Genomic DNA, 15,381 nt, shown 5'->3' with positions numbered 1-15,381 from the left:
GGATGCGAGAGGAAAGCGATATTGCTTCACAAACACTGGAGTCATGCCAGGGTTCGTGGGAATTGTTGTCGTGTGGATGTCGGTGCGACCACAGTCTTATGAGTCTACCGCAAAGAGATCTTGGAAATCCAAGAAAACTTGTTTCAACTTTTGCTTCTGTTCCAGAGTCATGCAGGCATCAGCCAGGTTGACTCTCTCTTCCACCATCTGCCTGAAGCCTGGAAAGACTTCTGGTTTTGCTATCTCAGCGGCCTCCTCCAATGGGTGTAGAAGTCCCTGGTCAGAGTGCTGATTTGGACTGGAGGCTTCAGGTGGGAAAGGCAGCCCTCATGTACCTGGAAAATCACCTCATCCCTCCTGAAGTCACAAGTCACATCTTCCTTACCATAAGGGCAAGAAGTGTACACCAGGAAGTTCCCCCCATGCCGGGTAAAGATCCTGTGTGGTGTTGTATTGTCATCACTGTCACTGTCAAAACAGTCCTTGGGGATTGTTCCTAACAGTTAATTTCCTAAATCAATGGAGAAATGTCGGTCATCAACCACCATTCCAATCATGGTGCCTGCGGCTAGAGTAATACTCTGTAAGTCACTATTATCCACCTCTATTGGAATGGTGTCATGTTCTATGTTGACTAATGGTGTTGGGTTTACCCCTAACCCTTGCTGTTGGAGAGAAGCATTTAGATGAATATAAGCATCAGGGTTTTTCAATTTTTGGCCTCTTTTAACTTTCACTTCCAGGGAGATTTGTCGGGTGCTTTCTGGGATGGTGACCTCCTCTTTGAGCTGAATTTCAACTGCATAAGGTAGCAATTGAGCTGACCTAAATGCTTTTTCTTGATCATCAAAGCCCATGGGATTATCCGCTAATCGGGACCAAGCTTTGAAGTTTATTAGGTCCAAACTAATGGCGAAGTGATTGAGAATGTCACTGCCTAAGACGTCTCGCACAACCCAACAATTATGGACTATGCTCTTGTTGCCAAGGGAGATTTTGAGCATACACCTGCTTGGCAGGAGATGTTTGGAATTGGATGTTTCCAGATCCATTTCCCATTTGTCTATCAGTTTGAATGTGGGAATGGCTGGATCTTTTGGGAGTTGGCGAAACATGGCTTCGCTGATGAAGCTCTTGCCGTTGTTCACACACACTCGAGCGAGAACAGAGTCCTTCCCATCATTTAACTGAACAGGGATTAACAACTGCTCTCCAATATGCTGAATATCAGCCAGGCTCTGAGCTGATTTCACATCTTTCTGGACTATAGGAGTGGGAGTGTCTGAATGTGGATTGGTAAAGAATTTCAGAATGTTTCCTTCCAGTGTGGAATAAAACATTAACCTGGAAGGAAGGTTGATTTTCAGAAATAGAGAGGACCTCCCATCACCAGTCTGTTGTCCTACTGCTATTACTGTCACGTCTGGAATTTGGTTGTTCTGGAAGTGAAATTCTACTTGGTCAGATTTTTGTTCAACCATGTGGCAGGTGCCATTTAAACTAACATGGTTGACACTTTGTTTTAATTTTATTGGTCGGCTAGTCTGGGTCCTGAGGACCTTGTTTACACAATCTATTAGGGGTGACAACCTTCTCAGGAGGTTGTTCCCTAGTAACAAGGGGTGCCCTCTGGAGTCACTACTATGACCGGGTGCTTCACCTTGTGTCGCCCAATTTTAATGTCTAACTCTCCAGTCCCCTCGACGGGAATTTCCTTCCCGTCAAAGTTCTGCAGTTGTCCAGGAAGAGAGGTGAGAGGAATACGGTAATTCTCCCCCCTTCCTGCATTTAGTTCATCAAAGGCCCTTTTGGACAGAAGGGTAGCTTGGGATCCAGTGTCCACCAGTGCTAAAATTGTACCCTGCCCCTGTACTTGCACCGGGGCATAGTATCTTCCCTCCTTCTCCTCAAGGGGGCACAGATAATGCACATTTTTGGACAACTGGTGGGCTCATTTTCTGGTTTTGGACATGGCGAGAGAAGAGATTTGGGCAGAATTCTGTGAAGAGCCTGGGGAATCTGAAAGAAAAAGTTGGCAACTGGAAATGGTTTTGGGTTCTGGGCCGCCCCCCCCCTTTTTTGGAGGCAGTCATCAGGATGGGTTTGACCCATGGGATTTTGGTATTGTTGGTTCTGGGATAGAATGATGGGCGGCGACAGCTCAATCCCCACATCTACCCAGTCTGTTGATTCGGTTTTAGGTTCCCCTGGTTCCGGTTCTGGGCCGCACCTGCCTTTTTGGAGGCAGTCACCAGGATGGGTTTGAACCAGGGATTTTTGGTATTGTTGGTTCTGGGATAGGATGATGGGCAGCGACAGCTCAATCCCCACATCTACCCAGTCTGGATTGGAATCTCTTGGGACCCATTTTTCTTTGGGAGGAGTTCCCCCATCTCTAAAGGAGAAGATCCTTTCCCCAGGATCCTCTGAGGATCCCTCTCCCTCAAATTGGAAGATCTGTACCTCCTCCACAAACTGGGTCTGTTTGGGTACTTTGTTTCTCCTACCTCCTCTCTGCTCCTTGGATGGCAGACTTTCAGGGGTAGGAGATTTTGTTTCCAGTTCCTGGTTTTCCAGGGACTGTTTACAAGTTGGGAAGGAAGCTTCCTCCAAGGCTTTACAAACCCCTTCCCCTTGTGCCTCCTCCCTGGGAACCGGTGGGTTATCGGGGTGCTGCCCCCGTCATTGTTCTGGAGCACCAGGTCCAGAGTTTGGGGCATTCTGCGGTGGCATGCTCATCTGAGGGTTCTGTTGAGCCCTCAGTATGTGACCCAGATCCCATGCCATATTTTGGACCTGGCGCTCAAGTTGTGAAACCCGCTCAGGCTGATACGGGGCTCTATTTTCTCCCCTGGGCTGATCCCGGGAAGGGTAGCTATCCCTTCTCTGGTAATACCCCGGATTGGGAAGATTTGTGTACCCCTCCACCCTTGGCCTCCCCTCTCCCAGATTAGGTTGTCTGGGCTCAGGGAATTGGGGACAGAAGGATGGATGGTTTTGGGGTTGGAAATTGGGTGGATACCTGGGAAAAAAGTTCTGCCCAGGATTTGGTGAATTTCTGCCCTCCTGGGGGAAGTTAGGAGGGAAGTTCCCCAGGTTAGGTGCTTGGCTGGATCCCCCCCCCTTGGGCTGGAGGAGTCCACACATAACCCAGGATGGGTCGGTTTCCCTTGTAGCGGGGACTTACATAGTCAGGGGAGCGGGGGACCCCATTTGTGGGACTACCTCCTCGACTCCCTGTCTGTGACTGGCCCGAGGGCCTTCTGGGCTGTGAATTATTTGGTGCAGGCAGGTTTTTAGGCCCCCCATCTCCAAATCTAAAACGGGGCAACCTTTACCTCTGCCACCTTGGCAGCAGCAGGGGTGCTGTTGGTTTTGGGGTTTTTCGGCGCATTATTTTTATTTTCGATGGGCTTCTGCACCTCATAGATCCGGGTAGCCTGTTCAATGACCCAGTCTAAAGATGTTTTCTCATGAAAATCTCTCACGAGCTGGGTCGTTATGTATTTGGGTAAGGCATGGAAAAACGTATTGATAAATTCTCTGCTATCCGTGCGCACCCTTCTGGTGGTCTGCGCAAAAGCACGTTTTAATTCTTGCACAAACTCTTGTGGGGCCTGATCCTCCCCACATTGCAAATTGTAGGCTGCCTTGCGAGCCTCTTGAGGATTTCTGTGAACAGAAAAATGTTTCAAGATGGCCGCCTTATAGGTGGACCATCTTAAATGATTTTGGTCGTCCAGCCCCGCAAAGAAACTGGAGTATTCTGGGGAGAATGTCCATTTGACGTACTGGATGCAGCTACTGCTGTCCTTCAAATGGAAAGTCTCCATCATTTGCTCATAGAGCTCCAAGTGTTCCCAAACGGAATACTTGGCGTTCTTATGATAAGGAGTGATGACACTCCTGATTGCCTTTATTTGTTTCAATGGGTCCTTAAGCAAGGCCTCTTTCCCAGCGAACTTCATCTCTATCCGCCCCTGCTTCCTGTTGCAATGCAAGAGCCTGCGCTTTCAGTTCCTCAGTTAAGGCCTTACTAGACTCTATCAGTCTCTCCTGCATCGCTACCTGGTGCTGGAGCCTATCATTGTGCTGACAGAGAGCCTCATTTTCTCTCTGTGCCTCCTGATTGGTCCTGGTGTACTGGGCCAGTCTCTGCTGCAGGAGGGTTACCTCCTGAGCTGGGTCCCTATTGGCCTGCTCCTTTCTTGCCAGAGCATCCTCCACCCTCTTGGTGTGCTCTAACAAGTTCTGGTGTTCTTTGTGGAGGTCACCCAGTCCCTGGAGGGCCAGGTGATTTTCTTCCATTTTCCTGTTGCAGTCTATCCATGTCCTCTTTTATTTTAATGATATACTGCCTATTATCATTTTCTAACTCCTGGCTCCTCTGCAGCCTCTGCTCAGAAGAGACCAAGTCAGATTGGGCCTTTTCTAACGCCAGCTGTTGCCTACTTGCCAGATCTTGGCCTTCAGCACATTTGTCCTGCATGGCTCCCATATATAGATACAAATATGCCGCTATCCTAACCATCTTGTCGTGTTCATCTTTTACTTTAGGAGCCATGTATAATTCACTCAGGGCCACATGTAATGGACCCTGATCTCTCCATATGTCTCACCCTGTTTCAGTGACCTGTTACGCGATTGCCTGCAGCCAGACCGTTTGGTCCTGATGAGTCCACTCACCTCTCACAAATAGCTTATGTAAGAAGTGCTCTCTGGCTATTTGCATATCTACCAAGGTCGTCATTCTGGAATTTGAGTTCCTTCCTGACTTACAGAAGTTTGTATTTTATTTTGCAAAACAGACCGTTTCCTTAGAGCATTCCTTTGAGGGGTGCTTTCACAGTGTAAAACAGCGTGGTGATCTAACCGGATATGTGTATCTGGTCAGTTGGCACACTGATTTAATCTGCACAAATGGTAAATCTAACCCGGGTTGAATCCCGGACGAGCCCCCACTTTTGTAAGCGATATTCAATCAACACTACAGCCAAGTCAATGCCTAATCTGGGATGCTGAGGAAAACCCTTATTAATGTATTTTTATGTCTAGTTCAGTACTCTGGATGACCACCCTTGTATAACACCCCCCTCTTAGAATCCCCCTGACCCCACTGAGCCAAGAAGTAGGTTTGTTTTGCAAATTAAAAGGTTTATTTGAGAATTTAAACAATATATATATCACACTTTATAATAAATTAATATCTGATAGTACACTTAGACATATGATGTTGATCAACAATGGGTAATCTGGAACTAGCACACTTCTTGACAATCAATGAGGAGTTAGTATAGGATGGATAAAGTAGCAAAAATACTTTTATGATTTCAAGGGAAAAGCAATGAGGAATAAAATGCAGTACAGAAATACTTGATATGATTTTAGCAAAAGATAAGATAATCAATTTTTCTCTGGCAATTCACCCCCATCCCCTATGCAATGTAAGAAATGGAAGGAGATGGAAGGAGATGGAAAGAGGAGCACACAGTTCTCAGGAATGCAATCAAATACAATACGAAATTCAGTTCCCCCCCAGCAAGCTTAGAGGAAACAGGTAGGAGTTTGAAACACAGGCCCAAAATGCTTTTTAAATGTGACGGCAATGGATGGGAAAATGTGCCAATGATTTTAATTCCCTCTAGAGACTCAGGGTGAGTGGGAGATGCGTGTTGGTATTAGTTCAGGCTCACTTTAGCAATGCTCTATGAGTTATTACCAGGTTGCAAACGGATTTTAACAAAGGAAAGAATTGAGCTGCTATTTTGACAAGTGGAGAAATTGTGCCAAAATCGCATATCGCGGTAAAATCACAAGTCGGTTCTAGGCTTGTTGGAAAGCTTAGATCCGAAGCATTCAGAGGAAAGTTAAATCTCGTTCCTAGCCCAAACGGTTCCAGAGATACGGACGATTAAATAAAGGTAGTTTTTCGGATTTAAAGTAAAACTCAAAATGACAGGTGACAGCTTGCAGCTTCAGAATTGACAGGTGACAGTTGTGCAGCTTTACAAATGACAGATGACACGATTTCTAGGAGGCTGTTCTACTTAGGTTAAAATAGTTTGGATTAGATTATTTTAACTAAGAGATTGATTCTGCACTGTTCTGCTAGGTACTCACAATATAAATTTGAACTAGGCCTCGTCACGGATCTGGTCAACACGTCCGGCTGCGGTTCTGTCTGCTCGGCGGGTCAATCAGGCACCGGTTCTGCTCACAGCGATCTGGGTCAGCTCTGCTCTGCTGGTCTAGCCTCTCTGGATTCAGCGGCCTCTGGTTCTGGATACTGCTCTGCTTTCCCGTCCGGATCAAGTGGATTCTGGATGTAACACTGCTTTCTGGGTACTGGCAAGAGTTCTTGGCAAAAGAATTCAGACAGCTCGCCCGGCTGTGGAATAGTTTGCAAATGATTTTGAGGCCTGCTGACAAATACTTTTGCTTGCAGTGGGCCTTCTTGGTTCAAAGTTCTGTAGTCTCTGTTTAGCTTGGAAGTCTATGTGTTGGATCTCTGGATGTGAAGTCGTCGGTCAGCATGCTCCGCAGCAAATGGAATTGAATGTCTCTAGCTGTCCCAGCAGTCTCTTTTTATGTGTTTTGGAAAGTGGGTGTGTGCGTTGGTCATAACTAAACCTGCCCTTCTCACTTATCATTGGCCAATTCCTCCTCTCTACCTTGATTGGGGGAACTGAGTTGTGAGTCAGAGTGATGAGGTAGATTTTATGGCCAGAGGGCCCTCCCCTGTCATCTTTACACACAAATCTATATTTGATCCAAATACATATTTTCCCAAATACACAGTTGTTTTTACATCACCTACACACATCATATATCACATGAGGTAGGCACTGTTCCGACTCTGCCGTTTCTAGGAGCTTGGGTAAAGAAATGGCAACTTATTTTCGATTTTAGTGGGTTATGCAACATTGGTTTTTCATTAAAAATTATACACATATACACGGCCTGTCCATACATACTCCAGTAAATTCCCATGTCTCTAGCTTAAACACAGAGTCTGTAGTATCAATAAATAGCGGGGTTTTGCCCCAGAACATCACACAAATTGGAGTTTGGGCTTGAATTGTGGGCAAAGTTTTCATTTTAAGGATCCCCAAATTTCACATTTCTGTCATCTGGTTGCCAAAAGTTATCAGTGTTTCTGTAAAATATATATTTGCTTTCAATTCAAAGTACTGCAGTGTTTGAGTCCGCCCCCAAAGTTTGGGGATGACAGTGATCACATGTCTCTCCTGGCTGGCAGATCTTTGTTGACAGGAAACAATCAAAATCACCATATCCTATTCAAGGGAAAAGGTCTTTTGTGTGGGCTCCAGCAAGCTGAGGTCAACAGACCAGGGGGCCACTTTGCATTTGGTTAACATGACCATGTGATATCCTGGGCTTTCTGAGGTGAGAAGGTTTCCCAGCCTTTTGGCCTGGTAATCAAATCAGATTGTCTCTGGGAACAGCAGGTGGTTAGATTTTCAATTAACTAACAAGCTTTGAAGTCCCAATTGTCACAGAAGGCTGATTAGCTTCTGAAGTAGCAGTTCTCCTGTCAGAGTTTAGACCGCTACCGCCACCTTGAGTCCAAAGCGGGTACTGCATGCATTTTTTATTTTTTGGATCAGTCTTGAATTAATGCATTTCAAACAAGAGATTTTACATGGAAGTATATTATCCAGGTTCAGCACATGGCACTGGTGTGGTTCTGCAGTAAAATAATTTTGTGCCCATAATTTAGCCATATTTGACCTGAAGAAAATGAATTCCCAATAGTTATGGGTTGCTTTTGGCAATCAGCATTGCCCCTTTTGCAATGGTTTCAGGCTACTGTGTGTAGCCCAATGGTGGTTTTAGGCAGTGCCCTTCTGTGCCGACAACATAGGCAAAAATGGGTGGCAGCCTATTCTTCATGCATTTCCCTGTGCATTTTCTGGGAAGTTCTGGCCATCATGATGTTTTGAATGCCATTAAGGCACAGTTTTTGTGGTAGGGCTCGGATGCATGGGTAAAAACATCCCACAGAAACATAATTCATTACTAGCAATAACTGGCCTAAGCCGTTTAAACCCTAACTCTTGATTTGCACGTGGCTCGTATGAATATTCTCTGCGCTATGAAGAAGGCTGGGTGAATAATTTCTCATTGAGTTAGTGATGCTATCTCATTCCCCAGATCACCACTCCACTGAAACCTTGCAATCTACTACTCCCACTTCATTGCACAATTGAAACTCCGGAATAGCCCTATGCACTGGTTTACCCTGTGTTTTACTACTGACCAAAATAAATAACGAAACGCCTTCTGTCACGCTCTCAGGCATCAGGAGATTACATCTACTGTCTACGATACTTATCAGATCATAAGATCACATGGCTATTTTCTACAGCGGTACTGATCGCAAAGTTTGGGAAGTCACTCATTCACCTGCACTTTGCTTTCTGAAAACCTACTGTGTTTCTGGTTCATTAGTGAGATTCATGAATTCCCCATGTATTTTCTTATTGTACATTCATGTGTTTACGTTTGGTGGGTTTCACATTTTATCTTTCTGCACGCATGTAAACTAATATGTATCAATTTCTAGACCAACGGGAACACTAAAGTAACTCATCCCATCCATAATTAACTACACTTTGATCCCTATAAAATTGCAACATGGCACCCAGCTCACCACCACGCCCAGTTAGCAATACAGGGTGTGCAGCATTAATCTCTCGTAATCATGGGGACCTTTCCTGACCACCCCAACACAGACTACCTAAGCCACTTATACTTAGCAATTTAATGTCCTTCCCAACAGACATAAAATACATCTTTACACCCCACAACCAGCATACATAGCACAGCCCCGTCAAATGATCTTAGTACCACAGGCAAACAAGGCTCATCTCTGGACACATATGTCCCAATGCTCTCGATGTAGAAACCTTGAAACAGACCCAGACACATAGCCTGGGGTGCTTCGAGTTGGCACGCATCAATGCCAGTGTGAAGATATCTGGCACATACCCTCTCTCCCCACCAACCTAATCCACCACCTGCTTTTTCAGATCCTGCAGAGTTCCTGGAGATCATGCAAATGGATGGGAGCTTGAAAGAAAACTCAGTAACATAACATAACCTTCAGAAAGAGAATTTATTTGCTATTCAAAATGCAAGGCATTACTCTCTGCTGATTTATCCAGATATCTGTCATCAGGCCCACCGGCTGTTGTTGCAAATAGGGAGGTGATGTCAGGAGCAAAGTTTATTTTGCATATAGATACAATGTTAACTCTAAGTTTGTCAAGTCTACACATTTCTCACAACATTGCAGTTCCTGAAGATCCCATGTAGTCTATCTTTACCATGAACCTGACTGTACTTTACAAATGGGACTGAGAGAAACTCCTGGTAATAGACCTTCAAATATTTCCTGGCATCCCTGGTAGGTTTTCAATGACTACTTGCAGGTCGGTTTAGGCTCCCATATCCCACCACTTGTTTCTTTTGGTGAATTGTGTACCCTCAAACCTCTGACTTTCTTTCTTTTTAAAGCCCTTTTATTAGCCCAATATATAGTCTTTCTTATATGGTGTTGTGGAAGAAAGCCTAAAACCTATTATGAATATAATATAAACACCCTAAAGATCTCATGGCCAACGAGGTTGCTAGTATCATCTCTAACTTAGGTTTTCAACAACGCATTCTCAAACCAACCCATAACAAGGGCAGAACGCTCAATTGGATTGTAGATTTAAACTGCAACACATCGATAAGTTCCAATTCCGCCTGTGCCTGGTCTGACCACCACATCATCATTTTTCATATACCAGCCAACAACCCTTGCCCCAAACCTAACATAGCTCCCACTATTCCTACAAGGAACAAAAAGGACATTACTAGGGACAAACTACTCCCCCTCATCCTACCTATTCTTAACAATTGTGCCTCACAGCACAACGACCCCACAGTCCTAGTGGACACCTTTAATCAAACATTGCTCAAATCCATTAACACCATAGCACCCCTTAAACTTCGGAAAGCTAAACAATGAGCTCACCTGAATTCATGGTTTACGCCGCAACTTAGAGCACTAGGCAAAGAAAAACGCAAGGCTGAAGCGCTTTGGAAAAGTCTCCCACGTGCGACTAACAAAGACAATCTTTTCATCGCATCCCTTAATTACAAGGAAGCGAACATACAAGCTAAAAAAGAGACTTACAACCAACGTATCTCGCAAGCAGAATCCATCTCGAAGGAGTTATTCAGAAATCTTAAAGAATTAGAATCCCCTTCGCCCATCCTAGACACATGTAGCAAAGACAGTACTTGGTACAATAATATCCAAAATGCTCTCCTCACTAAAATAACCACTTTACAAGCCAAAATCAATGCCAAACAAAACTGCCTTCTCACCTCTGCCCAAACTAAACTCCCTGCACCCAAGACAGCCACCCCCTCCTTCACCCACTCCCCATTCAGCTTTGTACCTCTCTCCATCTCAGAGGTCGAAAAAATCATTAGCAATCTTAAACCTTCCAACTGCCAAGGTGATTCCTGCCCTGCTCCCATCATCAAGGAATCGGCACACAACCTTGCCCCCTTCATCACCTCCTTCATCAACTCCTCATTTCATTCTGAAATTGTCCCTAACAATCTGAAAGACTCATGGGTCTTCCCCCTGCTGAAAAAACCCACTCTGGACCGCGCGATACCGTCCAACTACAGACCCATCACCACGGTCCTGTTCCTTCTAAAAATACTAGACAGAGCAGCCTACTTACAGATCCAGAAGTACCTGGAAACTAACAACTTACTTGACACAAGGCAATCTGGTTTCAGACCGAAGCACGGGACAGAAACAGCCCTATTAGATCTCAAAAACTCAAATTGAGGATTTAAAAGACAATGGCAAACTGGCCCTCCTTCTACTCCTTCACCTTTCAGTAGCTTTTTGATTTGGTCAATCACCAAATCCTTTGCCATCATTTAAAATCAGCTGCCCACTTATCTAAAAAAGCCACTAATTGGATGAGCTCCTTCCTGGACAATAGACATATGAGAGTATTTTCACCTACCTCATCTGCAGATCCAACTCCAGTCCCCTGTGGAGTGCTACAAGGGTCTTGTGTATCCCCTACACTTTACAATGTATTTACCAAACCTTTGTTTGATGTGCTTGACTATCTGGGTGTTACCTACACCAACTATGCTGATGACACCCGGATACTCATTCCTATCACTGGTGACTACTTTGCTGATTCTAAAGCTCTGAATGACATCTACCAAATTATCCAAGCCTGGATGGCCCAACACGAGCTCTGTCTCAATGATGACAAGACAGAGCTCCTCATCTTGGGCACCCAACAAAGACTCAACAAGCTTGACCCCTCTTTTAACACTTTCAACATTGATGGCAATTCCATCAAAGTATCTAAAGATACTAAAACTCTGGGAATCTATCTCCATTCTACACTTTCCCTTAATAGACAAACTAATGCGGTCGTCGCTGCCTCTGCTTACACATGTAAGCTTATCACAGCCTGCCGTCCTTTCCTCTCCACACAGAACTGCATTATTCTAGCTAGGACATTGGTTATGTCCAAACTCGATTATTGTAATGCACTTTAGAGCGGCCCTCAACATTCCCAGATCTGCACACATCTCTGAAACCAGGAAGAGTCTACACTGGCTCTCAGTCACCCAAAGGATATCACTGAAATCCTTGGCCCTCACACACAAATGTGTAAACAACCAGGCCCCCATTTACTTAGCCTCTCGTTTCTCGCAATAGACACCCTCGCGGGCACTCATATCTACCCAAGCACACTGTCTCATGATCCCCAGATACAAGCTACATACAGCTGGATGTGCAAGCTTCCCAGTCCTAGCTGCCAAACTCTGGAACAGATTGCCACTCACCATCAGATCTGTGCCATCTCCCACCCTATTCAAACACAAAGCCAAGCTCTGGCTATCCGCTACACCTGACCAATTGCCTTCATAGGCCATCTGATTTTCTCCACCTTTTTTATCTCCACTACTACCTCCTTGCCTATCTGCATTGCTATGTACTTTACTTCTCTTGTGATTGTCATTGATTGTTTGTAACTGTATCCCTTGCCATACATGCCCCTCAGGCCTGGTGCGCTATACAAATAAATAAAATACAAATACAAATAGCAGAAGTTATCAGAGAAGAACCCTTATCTGTATCTGCCTGGCTAGTATTTTCAAGATAATTGTAGGGCTGTCTGTCATATCAGCATAGAGGACGACTACCGCTTGCTACGTATATTAATAATGGGCCATACATACTTTAAGTTTGAGCTTTCAGTAATGAAGTGCTCATCGCCCCACCTTACGGTCCATTTCTTTCACTGTCAGCATGCTTCTCTTCACCTTCCTGCAGCTGCAGCACCTGCTTTACTCCAAGGCACGGGGCATCCAGCCTCGAGGGTCATTATTAGGAATCCACACTCCACGTTTTGTGTTTCCTGCTCCTGCTCTTATCATGAATAACCCCATGCTGGTTTTCAGCATCAATACAAAATGATATAAAGTAGTCCTATCATTCTTCCAATGAACTGTTGTGGACAAATTAGCTATTTGTGTGGCTTATTGCTGCTCGAGAAACTACTGGAAATAGGCTGCTATTATTTCCAAATGGTCATAGTAATATTGATAAGTGCAGATATCAAAGCACTGAATTGTGCCACTATTTAATGACAAAGGAATTTGCCCATTCCAAATAATTATTAAACTGTTTATTGTTTCTTTTCAATCTCACAACGTTGGCATACTTTCATGAAATAATGTTTTTCAAACATCTTCTTATAAGAGTTTCAAGAAATGTTTCATAAAGTTCTCAAATACAGCACATGATCCATTTAGTCCTTTGCTCATGATCCGTTTGGTATTTTTTTTAGATTTCGTCTTTGATAATATTTGCTGATCAATACATTTTGCTTTACATGCTCAATACTCCTCAACACGTGATCCGCCAATGTGTTGGCGCCTAGAAACACGTGTGTACAGGCACATTATAAATGACTCATCATATCATATCATCAGGAGGATATGCGTGTTTATCTAGGGCAAGCACTTCTTCTGTGTGGCCACAGTGTCCACGTGCAGCGTGAAAGAAGCCCATTATTTTCTAAAATAGAGAGACATTGTTATCCACAAACAGGGACCAATATAAACAGTAGAACCTCCAAACCAGTGTATACCAATAAAAAACACAATACGAAACATTTCGACCCATACAGAAGAATTTGAAATAAAAAAGACTGCAGTATTAATAAGGGGCATCTACAACATACGACCCTGGCGGAAAGTGACTGACCGGACCGCCACAGCGCAAATAGCGTTTCCGCCATTGTACGAAGGAGCAAAGTGCGGCCCATTCCGACCCATCGGGCACGAGCACCACGGCATGGCGGAAGTGCAAAGTCCGCGATGGCGGAAAAGACCCCAAAACGGCCCACACCGCCGCCGTACGGCGCCCTAGGTGCAATACCGCCACCCATCACAGCGGACACCGCAGTGTGCGCCTACCGGAAAGTACGGTGACCGGAAATATACGGAAACGGAAGTAAAAACATGGGCCCGGAACGGGAAACATCCCGCGTACACCTATAAAACCACTAAAACCACACAACCACTAAAAACACTACCCTGAGACACACCCCAACCCGTCATCCACCCTAGCGAAACCAAGAAAAATGGGAAAAGTAGCGAAGAAAGCGTGCGACCGCAAGCGGCAGGTCCACTTCTCCCGTGAGGAACTCACCGTGCTAACAGAGACCCTCCAGGAGAATGCTGCCGTCGTCTTCTGCACACAAATGACCAGGACGGCACTTGCAAACAAGAAGGCCATATGGGCTCTGGTGGCACAGCGGGTAAGTGCGGTGGGGACCGCACCCCACAGCAATGCCGAAAGCGATGGGACGACCTGCGGATACGCGTCCGCAGCATACTCTCTGCCAACCGCAACATTGCCACAGCCACCGGGGGAGGTCCTGAATCACCCATCAAGTTGACCCCCTGGGAAGAAATCTGTGCCTCCACCATCGGAATGGAGAGCATAGAGGGAGTCGGAGGGATGGAGAAAGGAGTGCAGACATCCGAAGATTCAGGTAGGTGGGCCAGATAAAACAATGCCAAATCCACAAAGTCCAACCATGTGAAGTACCATGTGTCCACATAGTGCAACAGAAACACATGTCCAGGAGAACGTCCACACACATCGGCCTGATAGCGCACGTTAAAACCCACAATAAATACATAAATAATTAAAAACCCCTAAAACACGCACTACACGTGCAGCAGGCACACCCTAACTGCAGGCTGCCAAACAACTGCACCCTCACTCCACACACAAATGAAAGCACCTCCAAGGCCCCGACCCAAATCACCCTCAGGTACCACCCCAATGCATGTGATACAATGCCATTCCAATTCCCACAGACCCATCAATAACCCTCGCCCTCCTTTACTCCACCACAGGGTCCGATCCAAACGACGAGCTACAGGACACCCCTACCAGCACACCTGCAAAGAGGGCCAAGACCAACGGCCAAAGACCCTCCACCTCAGCTGCACGCATCAAGACACGGCAGCAGCACAAATCAGGTGGCAGCACAGAGGAGGGAACATCAACAGGCACCCCAGCAGCCAGCATGCCCACACCACCACCACCACAGGTCCCCCCAACGGATGCCACAGAAGGCACTGCCTCTGGTGGCAGCAGCACCATAGGTGACACCCCATTGATGGCAGCATGCTCCGACACAGAAGACGGGGATGTCGAAGACAGATCCATCCATGACCTGTCCCAATCCCCCTGTCTGTCCCATCCCGTACAACATGAGGATACCACGCAGGGGCACCCACAAGACGACGACTGGCCATCCCCCACAAGCCCTGTGGCAAGGCAACATGAGGTCAACAGCCCCTCTGTGACACCCCCGCAAATGGCCATGGCCCAGCAGAGGCAACAGTCCCTCGACCAGTTAATCGTGCAACAGCAGCAACTGGCCACGCTCCTCAAGGACCATGCCGATGAATGTGGGGGCACTAAGGCAGACATAGAAACATCAACTGAGACACTTAGGGCAGAAATGGAGAGAGGTACAGAGACACTAAGGGCACAAATGGAGAGTAGCACCGAGAGCCTGGGAGTCCAAATGGAGAGAAGCACCGAGAGCCTGAGGGGGGAACTGCATGCGACGTCCAAGGACGTATGTGCCGAACTTGCCGCAGTGCGCCGTGTGCTCACTGAGCTCTCGCAAACCCTTAGGGACATGCATGGACGTGAGCAGGCAGAGACATCATCCGTTGCAAGTTCCGTCCAGGGCAGCCCCCAACGTAGATCTGGGAGGAACCTGCGCT

General features: G+C 46.0%; 1 protein-coding gene across 1 annotated transcript in view; it reads left to right on the top strand.

Annotated features, from left to right (window-relative positions):
• Positions 1 to 15,381, top strand: part of ME1 (malic enzyme 1) — a 1,722,623-nt gene that overhangs the window by 1,157,848 nt on the left and 549,394 nt on the right. The window lies entirely within an intron of this gene.

The sequence above is a fragment of the Ambystoma mexicanum genome, chromosome 4p, assembly GCF_040938575.1.
Source record: "Ambystoma mexicanum isolate Mex_15411 chromosome 4p, UKY_AmexF1_1, whole genome shotgun sequence".
Classification (NCBI taxonomy): Eukaryota; Metazoa; Chordata; class Amphibia; order Caudata; family Ambystomatidae; genus Ambystoma; species Ambystoma mexicanum.
The sequence above is the reverse complement of the archived record's forward strand: the minus strand, read 5'-3'. Positions and strand labels throughout refer to the sequence as shown.